The 19459-nt window shown below is 46.2% G+C and overlaps 1 protein-coding gene across 1 annotated transcript in view; it reads right to left on the bottom strand.

The window, feature by feature from the left end:
- Window positions 1-19459, bottom strand: part of LOC143935037 (heparan sulfate glucosamine 3-O-sulfotransferase 3A1-like) — a 136436-nt gene that overhangs the window by 48368 nt on the left and 68609 nt on the right. The window lies entirely within an intron of this gene.

Below are 19459 nucleotides of genomic sequence, written 5' to 3'. Positions count from 1 at the left end.
CTATGGCTCTGAGCAGGTGCTTCAAGAACACCCCCCCCCCCCCCCCCCGCCTGAAAAGGGGTCGGGCACCTGAACAGGGGGTGGCAGTGATGGCCATAGATAGATTCATGCACGAATCTATCTATTGGTGATGGGGTGGCAAGAGAGAGGGGGCAGCGCCCGTGCGCCCTTAATGCACCGGGCCGCTGCCAGTGTGCCCGTCAAATGCTGCCGGTGGCTCTAATCATAAGAATAATATGTATAAGAAAATATATTTTCTACTATTATTATTCATCGTAATAAAAATAACAATATTATCACCATACAGGATTTATATATAATGCCAACAGTTTGCAATGTAAAAGAAGACAATACAGATACAATACAATTCAAGCCAACAGGGTTATTGATAATGTATCCACTTCCATATAGATCCACACATGCCTCCACATATAACCGTAAATCTAATTTATAATAATTATATTTATCAAATAACGTGTAATTTAGGTTCACTGGTTATTAAACTAGAAGATTCTCCCGATGATATAAATGAAGTCATTACAAGTGTCGGTCGGGTTAATGGCGAGCGCCAGCGCGCCGCAATGTTTTATAGACCCGGCAATCTCCTACGACAGCCGTCTGATTATTTACATCTGGGGCCCGAGCCTCACACTCACCTACTCTATTAATTAGGTTTATTTCATTAAGCCGGCCTCATCCTAGCAATGCGTTATCCTCGGTATTATCTCTTGTCGGTGAGGGTGCGGCGGATCAGGGCCTCGTCTATCTCCGGGAGAAGATTCCTGCGCAGTCAGCACATTCTCTCCATCTCCACTAAGTGCCCACAATGTCTCCGACAAATGGGACTTAATTAAAACTTCAGCAGCTGGGAAGGCGCTCCAGTGACCCGATCGTGGAATATAGCCAACTGCCAAGTGATTGTCACTGATCTACTGTCACCCCGAGGTGTGGGGAGGAGAGGAACATTGTCACCACATTCTACTTGCAGCAGTGCGGAGCAGTGACCTTGGTGCACAGAATGAGCATGTGGCATCTACCCAACCCTACCAACCAATGCACAATGATGTACAGTGCATAGCCCTAGATCCCCAATATCATTCCTCTATCTAACTCTCCTCTCCTGAAATACTCTGCTCCTTCCTCTATAACTCTCTTCTCCTGAAATACTCTGATCTGCTGGAGGACTCCTTGCCATCCTCTATAACTCTCCTCTCTTGAAATACTCTGCACTGCTGGAGGACGCCTCTCCGTCCTCTATAACTCTCCTCTCCTGAAATACTCTGCTCCTTCCTCTATAATTCTCCTCTCCTGAAATACTCTGCTCCTTCCTCTATAACTCTCCTCCTGAAATACTCTGCTCTGCTGGAGGACTCCTCTCCGTCCTCTATAACTCTCCTCTCCTGAAATACTCTGCACTGCTGGAGGACACCTCTCCGTCCTCTATAACTCTCCTCTCCTGAAATACTCTGCTCCTTCCTCTATAATTCTCCTCTCCTGAAATACTCTGCTCCTTCCTCTATAACTCTCCTCCTGAAATACTCTGCTCTGTTGGAGGACTCCTCTCCGTCCTCTATAACTCTCCTCTCCTGAAATACTCTGCTCTGCTGGAGGACTCCTCTCCGTCCTCTATAACTCTCCTCTCTTGAAATACTCTGCTCTGCTGGAGGACTCCTCTCCGTCCTCTATAACTCTCCTCTCTTGAAATACTCTGCACTGCTGGAGGACTCTGCTCCTTCCTCTATAACTCTCCTCTCCTGAAATACTCTGCACTGCTGGAGGACTCTGCTCCTTCTTCTATAACTCTCCTCTCCTGAAATACTCTGCTCCTTCCTCTATAACGCTCCTCTCCTGAAATACTCTGCTCTGTTGGAGGACCCTGCTCCTTCCTCTATAGCTCTCCTCTCCTGAAATACTCTGCTCTGCTGGAGGACTCTGCTCTTTCCTCTATAACTCTCCTATCTTAAAATACTCTGCTCCTTCCTCTATAACTCTCCTCTCCTGAAATACTCTGCTCCTTCCGCTATAACTCTCCTCTCCTGAAATACTCTGCTCTGCTGGAGGACTCTGCTCTTTCCTCTATAACTCTCCTATCTTGAAATACTCTGCTCTTCTGGAGAACTCCTCTCCGTCCTCTATAACTCTCCTCTCTTGAAATACTCTGCACTGCTGGAGGACTCTGCTCCTTCCTCTATAACTCTCCTCTCCTGAAATACTCTGCACTGCTGGAGGACTCTGCTCCTTCTTCTATAACGCTCCTCTCCTGAAATACTCTGCTCTGTTGGAGGACCCTGCTCCTTCCTCTATAACTCTCCTCTCCTGAAATACTCTGCTCTGCTGGAGGACTCTCCTCTAGGGTTGCCACCTTTTCATCAAGTCAAACCCAAACACTTTAGCGGCGCACAGCAATGTTTTTTATACTATAAACTGTACATATATTTTGCTATTAAATAATATTTTTAATCATACGAAGTTAATAACAAGAGTCCCCCTTTACATCAGAGTCCACAGAGTTCCCCTTTTATATCTGAACTTGCAGAGCTCCCTTTCACTGTAAGGGGGGAATCTGTAGACTCTGATTTAAGGAAGAACTCTGGGGACTCTGACATAAGGAATGCTCTGGGAATCCTGATTTAAGGGGGAACACTGAGAACTCTGATGTGCGGAGAAGACTGATGTAAGGGGGAACACTGTGGCTTCTGTTGTAAAGGGGAACTCTGATGTAAGGGGTGCTCTGAGAACCCTGATTTACCTTACCTCGCTCAGAGACAGGAGAGAGACTTCAGTCACAGACAGGGATGGATGGTGAACTCACTCACCCCTTGGAAGTCAGCACCCGTCAGCCAGATGTATCTGAGGCTGCTGGACTTCAAATTTCCTTTTCTGAGGCACGGTGCCGGGGATTAGAGTGTGGGCAGACACAGAGGGGTAGGGGTGGGGGGAAGAGGTGCAGATCGAGCCCTCTCTCCTCTCCTGTCTGTGTGTTTGGGGGGGGGGGGGATTTCTTAGTGATGGCTTTGGGCAGTGTGAAAGAGTGTAACAGACACTCTAAGTTTAGACAACTGCAGCCAGCCCTGCTTGGAAGCCATAGTTCAAGTCTAAATAATGTGTCCGGGTTTCAGGCAGTCTGAAACCTGGACACATGATTCCAAACCCGAACTGTCCGGGTGAATCCTGGACAGGTGGCAACCCTACTCTCCTCCTTCCTCTATAACTCTCCTCTCCTGAAATACTCTGCTCTGCTGGAGGACTCTGCTCTTTCCTCTATAACTCTCCTATCTTAAAATACTCTGCTCCTTCCTCTATAACTCTCCTCTCCTGAAATACTCTGCTCCTTCCGCTATAACTCTCCTCTCCTGAAATACTCTGCTCTGCTGGAGGACTCTGCTCTTTCCTCTATAACTCTCCTATCTTGAAATACTCTGCTCCTTCCTCTATAACTCTCCTATCTTGAAATACTCTGCTCTCCTGAAATACTCTGCTCCTTCCTCTATAACTCTCCTGAACAAACTCTCCTCTCCTGAAATACTACAGGTTGCATGTTTTAAAGTGGTGTTGCACACACACAAAAAAACAAAAACAAAAAAATGATTAAAATTACAAAAAAAAATTTAATATTATTTATTTTACTTTTTTGTTTTGCATTTTTACACAGTTTTTTATTTTATTTATTTTTTTTAAATTGTGTAATTTTTATTCCTATTACAAGGATATATAAACATTTATTGTAAAAGAAAAAAAGCCCGACAGGACATCTTAAATGTAAGATCTGGGGGGTCAAAAATACCTCACATCTCATATTTACATTAAAATGCAATGAAAAAAAAAATGTAAAAAAATGTCAATAAAAAAAATAAATAAAAAAATGGCCCTTTAAGAGCTATAGGCGGAAGTGATGTTTTGACGCCGCTTCCTTCCTGCAGTGATATAGAGACGGGTGGGGGTCATCTTCCCCTCACTTGTCTCCATATCCAGCAAAGGGGACAGACGCGATCGCCTCCGCCGCTGTCATTGGAGATTTATTGGTTGCCAGGACTTGTCATTACTTGGGAAGGGCTGGTGACTTGGTTTATACCACTTTGTTAATACTGCTTGGGAGCACCACCAGGTATTTAACTGGGAGCACCACCAGTCCCGAATTGCCCGGGACAGTCACAGTAATCAGACTGATGTCCCGGTGATCCCAATCTTTCTTAGGAGGGGGGGAGGGGGCGCTACAGTGGGAAAATGGTAAAAAAAAAACAAGACTGTTCTATCAAATATCTGTGTATATATATATAAAGTTTATAACACATGCCCTCAGTACCCTGACCTCGAACCAATCCCAACCAAAAAAGTTAGAGAATGACGCAGACATCGTTACATTACATTATCCCTATCCTTGCAGAACTGCTCAATTCACAGTTTTCTTCCCAACTCTGCCGCATCTTCCCCGGGGAATGGCAGAGAAAGATTTAGAAATCTTTACACTAATTACAGATTACAATTTCCATTTCTGATTGGCCTGCTGAATAATTAATCCAGAAAGCTCTTATTCTTACCAATAAAAGGCAATCCCAGACTAGCTGAATATATCCGCTATTAAAATTAACTTCTTCATGACCAGAAGCATTTATTACTGAGAAGGCATTTCAGGATTCCAATGCTTTTTTTTTTTTTTTTTTTTTCTTCCTGATGTTATACAATAACAATATGTTTGCCTACCCTGCGTAATCGGTGGGAGCAAAAAGCAAAACCCCAGGCAAAAAAAGAACCCCAGGCAATAGAAGGAGAACCCTGGGCAAAAAAGGAGAACCCCAGGCAATAGAAGGAAAACCCCAGGCAATAGAAGGAGAACCCTGGGCAAAAGAGGAGAACCCCAGGAAATAGAAGGAGAACCCTGGGCAAAAGAGGAGAATCCCAGGCAATAGAAGGAGAACCCTGGGCAAAAAAGGAGAACGCCAGGCAATAGAAGGAGAACCCCAGGCAATAGAAGGAGAACCCTGGGCAAAAGAGGAGAACCCCAGGAAATAGAAGGAGAACCCTGGGCAAAAGAGGAGAATCCCAGGCAATAGAAGGAGAACCCTGGGCAAAAGAGGAGAATCCCAGGCAATAGATGGAGAACCCTGAGCAAAAAAGGAGAACGCAAGGCAATAGAAGGAGAACCACGGGCAAAAAAGGAGAACCCTGGGCAAAAGAGGAGAACCCCAGGAAATAGAAGGAGAACCCTGGGCAAAAGAGGAGAATCCCAGGCAATAGAAGGAGAACCCTGGGCAAAAGAGGAGAATCCCAGGCAATAGATGGAGAACCCTGAGCAAAAAAGGAGAACGCAAGGCAATAGAAGGAGAACCACGGGCAAAAAAGGAGAACCCTGGGAAAAAAAGGAGAACCCTAGGCAAAAAAAGGAGAACCCCAGGCGATGAAGAAGAACCCTGGGCAAAAAAGGAGAACCCCCCTATTAAAAAAGAGAACATCTGACAAAAGGGAGAATCCCAGGCAAGAAAGGACAACCCAGGCAAAAAAAAAAAAAAAGAAAACGCCTGCCAAAAAGGAGAACCCCTGGAAAAGAGGAGAACACCAGATAAAAAGAGAACCTCTAGGCACAAAAGGAGAACCTTGGGTAAAAAAAGGAGAACCACAGGCAAAAAAAAAAGAGAATCCCAAGCAAAAAAGAGAACCTCTGGCAAAAAGGAGAGCCCCAGGCAAGAAAGGAAATCCCCAAGAAAAAAAAAGATAAAAAGACAAGACAAAAAAGGAGAACTCCTGGCAAAAAAATTTAGAACCCCATGCAAAAAAGGAGAACCCCAGGCAGAAAAGAAAAAGAACCTCAGGTTAAAAAAAAGGAGAATAAGGCCGCGTACACACGGGCGGACTGTTCGCCCAACCTTGTCCGCTGAACAGTGTTTGGGCGGACAGTCCGCTCGTGTGTGGGCTTTCAGCGGACAGTTTCAGCGGACAGTTGGACGGACAAAGTCTTTCGGAAATTCCGAAAAACTGTCCGCTGAAACTGTGTTTGAGCGAACAGTCCGCCCGTGTGTGGGCCTGTCCGCTGTACTTTCGAAATGAGCGGACTGTTCCCGCTCGGAAAGTCCGCCCATTTCGAGCGCGTGTACAGGTAGGCGGGGCCCGCGAAGGAGACGTCGCGGGCTCCGCCGCCTGGAATGGGCTTAAAGGGGAACCCCAACGCCGAAAAAAATCGGCGTGGGGGTTCCCCCAAAGTCCACACCAGATCCTTGTCCGAGCACGCTACCCGGCCGGCCAGGAAAGGGGGGCGAGCGAGCGCGCCCCCCCTCCTGAGCCGTACCAGGCCGCGTGCCCTCAACATGGGGGGTGCCTTGGGGAAGGGGGGGCCGCGCGGCCCCCCCACCCCAAAGCACCTTGTCCCCATGTTGATGAGGACAAGGGCCTCTTCCCGACAACCCTGGCCGTTGGTTGTCGGGGTCTGCGGGCGGGGGGCTTATCGGAATCCGGGAGCCCCATTTAAGAAGGGGGCCCCCGGATACCGGCCCCCCACCCTATGTGAATGAGTATGGGGTACAATGTACCCCTACCCATTCACCTGTGAAATAAAGTACAAAAAAAAACACAACACAGGGGAAAAAATATTTTATTGCACAGCTCCGGGGGTCTTCCGTCTTCGGGGGTCTTCTCGCCGGACTCCTCCGCTATGTGTGTGTAGCTCTTTTACTAGCGGAGGAGTCCGGCTTTCTTCCTCCCCGCCGCCGGCCTCTTCTCCCGACTTCGGGGGTCTTGTCCCCCCCTTCGGTTCTTCTGCCGGGCCACCGCGCCTTCTTGTAGCTCTTTTACAGGCGGTGGCCCGGTCTTCTGTCGCTGTCGCCGCCGCCGCCGCCTTCCGTTCTTGTTCTTCTTCTTGTTCTTGTTCTTCTTCTCCAGGCGATGTTGACACGTCGCTCCCTCCGGCCGGAATGCCAGAGCCGCGCTGTGCGGTCACTTATATAGTGACAATGGGGCGGGGTCACATGGTATATGTCACATGGGTTGGTCACATGGGTTGATGTCACATGGGGACTATGACATCGTAAGGGGGCGGGGTCACCATGTGACCAACCCATGTGACATATACCATGTGACACCGCCCCATTGTCACTATATAAGTGACCGCACAGCGCGGCTCTGGCATTCCGGCCGGAGAGAGCGACGTGTCAACATCGCCTGGAGAAGAAGAAGAACAAGAAGAAGAACAAGAACGGAAGGCGGCGGCGACAGCGACAGCGGCGACAGAAGACCGGGCCACCGCCTGTAAAAGAGCTACAAGAAGGCGCGGTGGCCCGGCAGAAGAACCGAAGGGGGGGACAAGACCCCCGAAGTCGGGAGAAGAGGCCGGCGGCGGGGAGGAAGAAAGCCGGACTCCTCCGCTAGTAAAAGAGCTACACACACATAGCGGAGGAGTCCGGCGAGAAGACCCCGGAAGACCCCCGGAGCTGTGCAATAAAATATTTTTTCCCTGTGTTGTGTTTTTTTTTGTACTTTATTTCACAGGTGAATGGGTAGGGGTACATTGTACCCCATACTCATTCACATAGGGTGGGGGGCCGGTATCCGGGGGCCCCCTTCTTAAAGGGGGCTCCCGGATTCCGATAAGCCCCCCGCCCGCAGACCCCGACAACCAACGGCCAGGGTTGTCGGGAAGAGGCCCTTGTCCTCATCAACATGGGGACAAGGTGCTTTGGGGTGGGGGGGCCGCGCGGCCCCCCCTTCCCCAAGGCACCCCCCCATGTTGAGGGCACGCGGCCTGGTACGGCTCAGGAGGGGGGCGCGCTCGCTCGCCCCCCTTTCCTGGCCGGCCGGGTAGCGTGCTCAGACAAGGGTCTGGTGTGGACTTTGGGGGAACCCCCACGCCGATTTTTTTCGGCGTTGGGGTTCCCCTTTAAGCCCATTCCAGGCGGCGGAGCCCGCGACGTCTCCTTCGCGGGCCCCGCCTACCTGTACACGCGCTCGAAATGGGCGGATTTGCCTCCTCCTTACGTGGGCGAGTCCGTTCATTTCAAAAGTTGAGCGAACTGTTTGCCCAACCTTGTTCGTCAAACAGTCCGCTCGTGTGTGGGCAAGTCCGCTCATGCAAATTTTGAGCGGACTGTTTGCCGAAACTGTTTGACGAACAAGGTTGGGCAAACAGTCCGTGCGTGTGTACGCGGCCTTACAGACGCAAAAAAAAGAAAACCCCAGGCAAAAAAGGAGAACCCTAGACAAAAAGAGATCTTCAGGTGAAAAAGAGAGCCTCAGGTAAAAAAGAAAGGAGAACATCCGGCAAAAAAGGAGAGCCCCAGGCAAAATGGAAAGTAATGTTCCTCGGTCTGTTTTTGGGTTATAATTGGGGTTTTGCACCATTCAAAAGAATATCAACGTTTTCCAGTATTGCAGCAGATAAGTTCTAGTTATGTTGGCACCAATTCACAAATTCCATGCATGTTTCCCGCACGTGAACGTGTGGCCCTTGTGAAACCACCTCTGCGTCCCTTCTCCTCGTTTTGCATGGCCAAAACTCCAAGCATCGCTATGCGATTATTTATAAGAGTATCATCCACAAAATGCATCCTGGATTAAAATAAACACATTTCTCCAAGTGAAAGTGTTCACACAACTGGAGCCACAATCAGCAAAGAAAGATCTCTGGTGTACAGAATGACAACCCCCCCCCCAACACACACACAGTTATTTACTTTGTGTCCCATTGGAGAAATTTCCCTTCACTTCCTGTCTTGGAGACAAAACAGGAGGTGAGAGGTCTCTCCAAAGCGTGGATAGATCCTATCATGGATGGCTTTCACTGTAACAGGTTTCCGATTTCAGCTCACTCCCTGTTCAATCAACGGTGACCCTCCCCAGTGCAGTACAGAACACAATAGAAACCCGACAAACCACTCCCAACTCTACGAAAAAAGTGTTTTTTTGCTAGTGTCTCTAGCAAAGAGATTGAAAGTTGGAAGTAGGTCACCAGCACACCAAGGATCTCGAGAACGGGTCCAAAGCTTCGGTTTCCAGCACCCACCAGCCATTTTTCAGGAATGTGTGCAATCAGATATTGTGTTTGAAGAGATATGTTATCTCTTCCTGTCCCTTTGTCACCAGATAAGGTAAAAACAAAAAAAAAAATACTGAAAGACTTTGACCCTTGTCAGCTCTACCAAAAAAAGAGAACATTACAATTCTTTGTCTGGATTTGAGATCGAAGATCCAAATCCCCGGCAAGCATGGTTGGTCGTTAGAAGCTTGGGGACCCAATAATGATCGGCTTGTTTTCACAGAAAGGATTGTGATTGTTTTGCAGATAATAATAGACTTGTGTCACCTTTTACATACTTAGCAGAGAGCCTCTTTAACGCCATAGACTGAGGATGTTCAGGAGTCCTCCAGACGCAATGGAAACCCATTCAAAAAGGGGAAACGTTACCGGGAACTGTGCCTTCTCATGTCACAAATATTGTCAGAGCTTAAGTGCTATCGACAAGCTGGAGACCTTCCATACCATTAGCTGGAGCCTTGCATTGATTTTCTCCTTTTAACAAGAAAATCTTCTCACTTTATAAAATCTTAACAGCATCGAACGCCTGCAGCTTCCTTACTTTTGGACAATTGTTTAGACATGGAATTATCGAGTGTGGAAGCTTGCGGGATGTAGACAGCAAGTTCATAAAATAAACTGAGAACATTTGGTCCTTGTACGTCTTACGCAAACACTTATTTCCAGAGTCGGGTATCTTCCAGATGCGTCAATCCTTCTTGTATCTGTAGCTGTGTCTGATCATCGTGGATATTTTCCTGTATATGGAGAATATTTGAGTCTTTCCTACAGAAACGTTCCCTCTGTGCATAATGTATATTTATGGATTTGACCTTCCCAATGTCTGTTACACTTTTTTTATTCTACTCCTGTGGTAGGTGCTTTTCCAATCAGTTGCGCCAGTCCAAGCTGTACTTTAGGGCATGGTAGCCCCACTTTTATTGAAACTGAAAGTTCACTTAAAGATCAGTTGCCCACACAAGGGTTCTTCCACATCAACATGAATAGCCAACTGAAAATGCCGAGACACGTGGCTCCCTTGTCAGCAGCACTTTTTCTCTTCTTACCAGCCCTTCTGATTGTGTTGCCCAGCTTTCCTGGTTCACTTGGCTCATTGAGCCTTTTGTCGCAGTGCACGACCCACTCCTGGCGCCTGGATAGAGGTTCTCCATGACACCCCAAAAGGAGCTCACATGACTCCTGGGACAAGACCCTCTGTCACTTGACTGCTGTCTGGGACTCCTTTGACCCCTGGGATGACACCTCCTGTCTCTTAAAACCTGACTGGGGCTCCTCTGACCCCTGGGGGAGACCTCCAGGTTGTTGCAAAGGCCTGACATTGTTACTTTTTAATCAAATATAAATAAGATTGTATTTTAAGAAAATTTATAATAAATTATAAACATTTATACATTTATGGATTTATTTTTTTCTTTGGATGCCGCTATAGTCCAATGGGGTATATGAACAATGCCAATTTATGTGTACAGCAAAATGGCACCAACCTAAACTGGTACATAGACAAGGATTAAAAGATGAAGAAGCTGCATACTCAGTAAGTGATTACCGTATTTATCGACGTATAACACGCACTTTTTTCCCCTTAAAATCAGGGGAAAATCGCGGGTGCGTGTTATACGCCGATACTCCACGATTTCCGCGCGATTTTTGGGCTCCCGCAGCTTTCAGCCGCCTTCGGCTTTTCTCGGTGGCTTTCAGCCGCTCTCGGACCTTCTCAGGCGGCTTTCGGACGCACTCGGACCTCAGCGGCTTTCGGCCGCCTCGGCCTTTCTCGGCGGCTTTCGGCCGCTCTCGGAGGGTTTCGGCCGCTCTCGGAGGGTTTCGGCCGCTCTCAGACCTTCTCGGAAGAAAAAATAAGCGGACTATGCACTAAGGCTACAACGACGGACAAGCTGCATGACAAGGCTGCAATGAGGACAGGCTGCAATGACAAGGCTGCAATGAGGACAGGATGCATGACAAGGCTGCAATGAGGACAGGATGCATGACGGACAGGCTGCAATGAGGACAGGATGCATGACGGACAGGCTGCAATGAGGACAGGATGCATGACAAGGCTGCAATGAGGACAGGATGCATGACGGACAGGCTGCAATGAGGACAGGATGCATGACAAGGCTGCAATGAGGACAGGCTGCAACGACAAGGCTGCAATGAGGACAGGATGCATGACGGACAGGCTGCAATGAGGACAGGATGCATGACAAGGCTGCAATGAGGACAGGCTGCAATGACAAGGCTGCAAATGACGCTGACAAGGCTTCAGATGGACACTGATAAGGCTGCATTGACGGGCATTTAAATGTAAGCTTTTTTTCCTTAAATTTCCCTCCTAAAAGTTTTTTCCACAAAATTCCCTCCTAAACTTGGGGTGCGTGTTATACGCCGATAAATACGGTAACTCAGTTGTGGAAAGTGCTTTAAAAAAAAAACAAAAAAAAACGAGGATTTAATATCACTTTAAGGATAACCCAAGTGGCCCATCGCCAAATGCTTTAAAAGTTGTTCGTTTTTTTGTAAAAGTTTATAAGATGGAGCCGGCGACGGCCGTCCATCATCAGAATGTGGCTTCTAAACCAAAGGAACGCTGAAGCTTAGCCATAGAGATGGAGGGCAACAAGAGAGAACAAAATACAGAAGCGGATAAATCTTTCCGCCAGTGAATAGAAGAGTATGAGGTGGAGGGGACGAGTCGCCGTGGTGGGTGACAGATAACTCGGACTATTGGTCTCTCACAGCAGGTGTTTCCATCAAGGTTTAAATTACAACTATTTTATTCTGCAAACAGACCGAGGACTCCGTCTCATCCCTTTCAGTTTATTGAACGGTCTGTCATCCATCTTGAAGACAACAGCTTGTTTTGTTGTCGTTTTTGTGTGTTGCAAACCCAAAAATAAAAGCTCTTATTGTCCCACGTCGCCTAGTTCTCCCGGTGAGCGGCAGAATCATCCTAGGAGCTGGCACTAACTAGTTCTGAATATCCTCGCTGTTATGATTAGCAAGTGCTAATTCCTGGGATCCGCAGAAAAACCAGCGTACAAAAAAATAAAATAAAAAAGAAATGAGATTGAATACTTTATAAGAAAAACGGTGGCTGCAATCTACAAGAACTCCCGGGTTACAAAACATCCGACTTATGCCGCGTACACGCGATCGGAATTCCGGCCAGAAAAAGACAGATGAGAGTTTTTCTTTCGGAAAATGCGACCGTGTGTACGCTCCATCGGAATTTAGCTGTCCGAATTTCCGCCAGCCATAAATTGATAGCATGTTCTCAATTTTCCAGATGGAAAAACTTTCTATCGGAAATTCCGATCGTGTGTATGCAATTCCGACGCGCCAAAAATCACTCATGCTCAGATTCAACTACGAGACGGAAGCTATTGGCTACTGGCTATTGAAGGTCCCTTTTCTAGTCCCATCGTACGTGTTGTACGTCACCGCGTTCTAAACTATCGGAATTTGGTGTGGCCGTGTGTAGGCAAGACAGCTTGAGCGGAATTCCGTCGGCATTCCTTTGGGAAAACCATCAACGACGAGAATTCCAATCGTGTGTACGCGGCATTAGGCTGGGTTCACGCTATAGAACGCAGCGGCCCGCAGCTCCGGTAAGTCTACATTCACCGTATCAGGTCCAATTTCAGCCCGAAATTTTGGGCTGGATTCGGACCCTAAACGGACCAAATGACGCACAGGTACTCCTGTGCAATTCACACTGGATGTTAAAGATTTTTGGGGGATTTGAGTTGCTGAGCACTGTGCATCCAAAGCTGACACATTGCGTGACTGCTACTGGTAGCCATTTTGGCCAGTGAGGATAGCGGGGGGGGTGGATGGAGCCATTGGACACACAGAGCCAGCTCAAAAGCCAAACGCACGAGTGCTTTCATAGCAAGCAGCTTGCTTTGGGGGCACTGGTGTGTGTGTGGGGATAGGAGCCAGGAGCACTGGCTGGGGACTCCAGAAGAGGAGGATTTGGGCTGCTCTGTGCAAAACTATTGCACAGAGCAGGTAAGCAGGGCAAAAGGGGCAGCTTCCCTGGGCCCTGTCATTGTTGTGGGGCCCAAAACAACTGCCTCATACTTGCCAACTATCCAGGTTTAAATTCCCTTGTCCCTTGAAGTTTTAGTCCCATGCTGTGTCCTGATATCTCAGTGTGAAGTGCTGCTACTAATGCTGCCCAGCTCTGCCCTATTGTTGTGTACAGATGACTCACCTGCAGGCCCTGTGTTTACATGTAAATAACCATCATTCATATGTAAGTAGCAGTGGCATTACTAAGCAAATAGCTGTGGCCAGCGGCATTGATATGTAAATAATAATAATAATAATCTGTATATCATGTAGACTATGTGCTGTAACCTCTAGCAACTAATCAGTGAGCCGTAATGTGTGCTGTAACCTCTAGCAACCAGTCAGTAAGCAGTATTTAGTAATGATATGCTGTAACTGCTGGAAACCAATCGCATTTGCTGCCCGATCTGATACAGTAAACTGATTTTAAATCTAGCTGCTATTTATTGTATGGCAGGTGGAGAGTGAAATTGCACGGGGGGGGAAGAAAATTTTTGCCCAGGGTCCAATCAATATGCATTTAGAATCTACTTTACGACGGAGAGGCCACTGACGATGCATACAAATCATAATACAACAAGATTTCCGTTTGGTGCCATCTAAAAAGAGCAAGTCAATTCTGATTGGCTGCTGCGAGTTAGGAAACTGAGAGAGAGAAGTATGCTCCTTCATAATCCTTAACCAAAATAAATGTATCCATCATTATTTTAATAGTGTGTACAGACACTTATATAGTAAATAAAATAAAATGAAAAAAAGAAAAAGAAAAACGCAGCCAAAGTTTTATTTAAACTCCTCAATAAATAGAGTAGCAGCAGGAAAGAACATACAATTATTTCCGATCGCCACAAAGCGCCCTTTCAGTGATTTCATATGGAATCCATTTTGCACATGCTGTTATTTTTCTCTCTCCCCCTTTTTTTTTTTTTTTTTTTTTTTAAACATCCCAAGACACACACTGTAGCGTTATATCAACTAAAAACAACATACATTTCATTACTTGGCTGCGGCCCCAGAATCCTGAGCCCCTTCCATCAGCCGAGCCTGCGACACAGACCGCTCCTCATAAATTCCCGCTAAGGTGTATCAATCAACATGAAATTCCTATTAGTTTGTCCCCTCTGCTTCCTCTTGTCTGCTCGGAGAAATATGAATTTATCTCCTCTTAGAGATGTATTTTCCTCTGTATCTCAGCGCCTAATCTCTTAAGTGCACACGGGACATTGACAAAAACACTAATGCACTTTAACTTCTTCTGCAGCAACCGGCGGCCATGTTGACAAAAGCAGCTTAAAGGGTTACTTCACCTTTTCACACACAAAAAAAAAAAGAAAAGGTGAACTAACTCACAAAATCTTCCTCCCTACCCCCTCCAGTCCTTGCTGCCTGTACATTTATTATCTCCCCATTTTCCAATATCCTCTCCAGCTGGTATGTAGGCAGGTGCAGTCTGTACTCCCCACTGTAGGTGGCGCTCGACCGGGAACGGAAATGCAGGAAGGGAAGGAAGTTGTGAGGAACTTGGTTCCTCTATGACTTCCTGCAGTCACAGGGAGGCAGCTGTCCATTTGGAACGCTGGTGCCCCACGTGACTTCGGCGGCCATCTTTGGGTCAGACAGAGTCCATTTAAGACACTGGCTCAAGATTTTGACGTGCTTTATGCCAGTGGGTAGTGTAGGGATAGGTTCCCCCGTCTCGCAGGGACAGTGCTTAGAGATAGGGACAGAAGGAGGGACAGTACAGGGACTACATCGACCTCCCTTCAGGAAGCCCCCCCTTGGGTGTGGACCAGCCAGGACGCATTCTGCTCCTAGTTGCAGATGCTGTCAGGACACTGATTGTCTGCTCCCTGTCATCGGGAACAGCAATCAGTGTCCACGTCATACACAGCCACGCCCCCCAGACAGTTAGAAACACGCCCCTAGGAACACTTAACCCCTACACTGCCACCTAGTGGTTAACCCTTCATTGCCAGTGACATTTTTACAGTAATCAATGCAATTTTATAGCATGACTTCCTGCAGTCTCAGGGAGGCAGCTGTCCATTTGGAACGCTGGTGCCCCACGTAACTTCGGCGGCCATCTTTGGGTCAGACAGAGTCCATTTAAGACACTGGCTCAAGATTTTGACGTGCTTTATGCCAGTGGGTAGTGTAGGGATAGGTTCCCTGTCTCGCAGGGACAGTGCTTAGAGATAAGGACAGAAGGAGGGACAGTACAGGGACTACATTGACCTCCCTTCAGGGAGCCCCCCCTTTGGGTGTGGACCGGCCAGGACGCATTCTGCTCCTAGTTGCAGATGCTGTCGGGACACTGATTGTCTGCTCCCTGTCATCGGGAACAGCAATCAGTGTCCACGTCATACACAGCCACGCCCCCAGACAGTTAGAAATATGCCCCTAGGCAGGGCCAGATTAACGTAGGGGCTATTGGAGCTGCAGCTCCAGGCCCCTACCTTAATATAGGCCCAGCAGGGGCGGCCTGACCATTTGAATACTGCACTGCATGAGACGCTCCTTGTACCTCCTGCAGCAGGGGGAATCTGAAATTCGGGGGTGATCGGTGCGGCGGGCAATCACAAGCACCATCACCATGACAGCCTCCCTCTATGGCTCTCCACGAAGCAGCTGAAAGCCACTCCACCTCCTCTAAAGGGAGATCGGTGCTTGTAATTGCGCCTCCCCCCATACTGATCACCCCAGACTGTCCATTAGATTCCCCCTGTTCTGGACCCCCGTGTGTATGCAGTACTGACACCTACCACTGCTCTATTCTCCCAAAAAAGCATTGTGAAAAAAAATGTAAAAAAAAAAAAAAAAACTCCAACAAATAATAATAAATTAAGAAAACAATTCAAAAATGTAATAAATAATTAAAAAAATGAAGGGCTCATTCACATGGGTTCTCTTGCGCATACAGTGTGAATGAGTGGTTTGTTTAAAATATTTATTTTACTTTAACAAAAAAAAAATGTTTTAATTTTATTTAATTCCATAAAAAGGCCCATCAAAATCCTCAGCACCAGGCCCATGATACTCTTAATCCGGCCCTGCCCCTAGGAACACTTAACCCCTACACTGCCACCTAGTGGTTAACCCTTCTCACTGCCAGTGAAATTTTTACAGTAATCAATGCAATTTTATAGCATCGATTACTGTATTAATGCCAATGGTCCCAAAAATGTGTCAAAATTGTCCGATGTGTCCGCCACAATGTCACAGTCACGATAAAAAATCGCTGATCGCCGCCATTACTAGTAAAAAAAAAAAATATTAATAAAAATGCCAAAAAACTATCCCCTATTTTGTAGACGCTATAACTTTTGCGCAAACCAATCAATATACGGTTATTGCGATTTTTTTTTTTACCAAAAATATGTAGAAGAATACGTATTGGCCTAAACTGTCGGGAAAAAATGTTTTTTTATATATTTTTGGGGGATATTTATTATAGCAAAAAGCAAAAAATATTGTGTTTTTTTTCAAAATTGTCGCTCTTTTTTTGTTTATAGCGCAAAAAATAAAAACCGCAGGAGGTGTTCAAATACCACCAAAAGAAAGCTCTATTTGTGGGGAAAAAAAGGATGTCGATTTTGTTTAAGAGCCACGTCGCACGACCGCGCAATTGTCAGTTAAAACGACGCAGTGCCGAATCGTATAAAAAGCTCTGGTCAGGAAGGGGGCAAAGGGGCGTGGCAGGGGGGCGTGTCCTATGCCTACATACGTTTGCTGGTAGGTGTCCCTCATTCCCATCTCAAAATGTTGGGAGGTGTGCAAGTCTATCAGCAGTTTTATCCATTTTCTATCCGAAATGTAAAAAAAATATATATATATTTTGGCTTTAGCTATATTTTAAGCCCCCCCCCCCCCCCGGTGTTTTGCCCCATTTTACACCCAACGCTCCATGGACTGCAATCATATTGTGACCCTTTTCCCTCCGCGGTAATATGGAAGTCACAGAGCTTCACCCAAGCCTCATCTCTCACAGAGATAACACTCCGGAGATGTACTCCCCTCCTGCGGTCACCATTATCTCTCTGATGGAAAGCTTTCACAGCAACAGGAAGGCTGCATCTAAAATCATCCAGGAAGGCGATCCTTTTTATTTGGCAATATATTTCACCTCTCCACTTGTGATAAAGCGGAGACTTTCACCTTAGGCTGAGCAGGAAAATATATGGCTTCCCACATGCTTATGTCAAGCGATCTATCAAACCAAATACGCTGAGGATTATGGGGTCGTTTTTCAAAGTTTTTTTTTTTTTTTTGCTCACTTTTGCTAAGAATGTCTTTTTCTGTCTTCCCACATGTGCAATACTTAAAGCAGGACTGATGGTTAGAAAAAAAAAAGCTTAGGTAATAAGCTATGCTGACTTCCATCATCCAATCATGTGCAAGCAAAAATGCTGTTTTTTTGTTTTTTTTTATTGTCCTTGCATGTGATTGGGTATTCTTTGCAAAGTGAAGATTTACCTCATTAACTAAGCTCTGAAGCAACTACACTTTGCAAAGTACACTGTTTATTTGCCTTTAGTAAATCAACCCCTTTGTATTTATAATAACACACCTTATCTACCCAATACACAGTCTTCACACTCACCAGAGACCAGTGACATCACCGAGACCCTTCATATTCATGAGAACACAGCCTATCCAATCACTAGAGACCAGTGACATCACAGAGACCCTTCATATTCATGATAACACAGCCTATCCAATCACTAGAGACCAGTGACATCACCGAGACCCTTCATATTCATGAGAACACAGCCTATCCAATCACTAGAGACCAGTGACATCACAGAGACCCTTCATATTCATGATAACACAGCCTATCCAATCACTAGAGACCAGTGACATCACCGAGACCCTTCATATTCATGAGAACACAGCCTATCCAATCACTAGAGACCAGTGACATCACAGAGACCCTTCATATTCATGATAACACAGCCTATCCAATCACTAGAGACCAGTGACATCACCGAGACCCTTCATATTCATGAGAACACAGCCTATCCAATCACTAGAGACCAGTGACATCACAGAGACTTCATATTCATGATAACACAGCCTATCCAATCACTAGAGACCAGTGACATCACCGAGACCTTTCATATTCATGAGAACACAGCCTATCCAATCACTAGAGACCAGTGACATCACAGAGACTTCATATTCATGAGAACACAGCCTATCCAATCACTAGAGACCAGTGACATCACCGAGACCCTTCATATTCATGAGAACACAGCCTATCCAATCACTAGAGACCAGTGACATCACCGAGACCCTTCATATTCATGAGAACACAGCCTATCCAATCACTAGAGTCCAGTGACATCACCGAGACCCTTCATATTCATGAGAACACAGCCTATCCAATCACTAGAGACCAGTGACATCACCGAGACCCTTCATATTCATGAGAACACAGCCTATCCAATCACTAGAGACCAGTGACATCACCGAGACCCTTCATATTCATGAGAACGCAGCCTATCCAATCACTAGAGACCAGTGACATCACCGAGACCCTTCATATTCATGAGAACGCAGACGTTGTTTAAAAACAAATGCAGCTGAATATCATGTCAGTAATTGATGAGGACATGAGGACCGCAGCCACCACACAAGGAAAAAGACCCCGCCAATCAGAACATAGAGGCTATATATATATATATTATATATATATCAGGTGAAAAGGAGCTGGTATATGCCCCTTTAAAAAGACCCTTTATTGTTCTGTTGACCAGCAAGCAGGACCAACAAAGGTGCTCAGGGTTTCAGTGAAGCAGTGGTAGCCCCAACAAGAAACTAAGAGCTCAATGGATATTTGGCAAATCAACAGGTATTTTTCTGTACTTGCAGAGATAGGAATGGGAAAATGTGCCTGTACTGGAGGGACAAAGTAAATATATATATATATATATATATATATATATATATATATATACACACACATACATACACTGTATATATATATTTTATTTTTTTGCCCCGACATACACTTGAATATATAACAAACATAAAAGTCACCAAATCTACTAAAGGCTATAACTGAGTTTGGATAGCATCTGTCATACTGTATATTAAGGTTGCACCGATACCAGGCATTTACATGAGTATCGGTACTTGTGCAAATGCTCCAATACCTGAAACCGATATTTTCAGGCTCGGTTCTTTCAGCTGTTAGCAGGATTCCCCCCACTGACAGCTGAAATGTAAAAAAAAAAAAAGGCGGCAATTATCAGTTGTTAAGGAGCAGGGGTCGCTATGTCCTTAAAGCGGGAGTCCGCCGGGACTCCGCGTTTTTTTTTTTTTTTAAAAGCCAGCAGCTACACTTTTAAAATAGTGACACTTACC

This window comes from Lithobates pipiens, unplaced genomic scaffold (assembly GCF_037356315.1).
Source record: "Lithobates pipiens isolate NorthernLeopardFrog02 unplaced genomic scaffold, aLitPip1_a1.2 Scaffold_28, whole genome shotgun sequence".
In the NCBI taxonomy this organism is placed as follows: Eukaryota; Metazoa; Chordata; class Amphibia; order Anura; family Ranidae; genus Lithobates; species Lithobates pipiens.
This window is presented reverse-complemented; position numbering and strand designations above follow the sequence as displayed.